Genomic DNA, 359 nt, shown 5'->3' with positions numbered 1-359 from the left:
GTACATAAATTGCTCACTTTTCTCTATCGAAAGCAAAAGGATTTTCAAAATGCACATATAATTAAAAAAACATACTTAAAGTTATTTTTAGAACAACTTCTTTACTGATTGTCCCTTTGTGATGCAACTACATCTAAAATATTTTATTTATTTTGGAGCTTTCATTTACAAAAATAACAAAAAATTAAAAAAGTGGGTTTTTTGAAATTCAATTTTTAAACCAAAACTTTTGTTTATGTAAAAAAATGTCACATCTTTTTTTCTGATGTAAAATTTTTTCACGCATCAATATTTATTATTTTTATCCTCGTTCTCGAATAGTTTTGTTATACAAAATTCGGTTAACAAGTAATATTTTT

This window comes from Topomyia yanbarensis, chromosome 1 (assembly GCF_030247195.1).
Source record: "Topomyia yanbarensis strain Yona2022 chromosome 1, ASM3024719v1, whole genome shotgun sequence".
Lineage (NCBI taxonomy): Eukaryota > Metazoa > Arthropoda > Insecta > Diptera > Culicidae > Topomyia > Topomyia yanbarensis.
Note: the sequence above shows the minus strand (reverse complement) of the source record.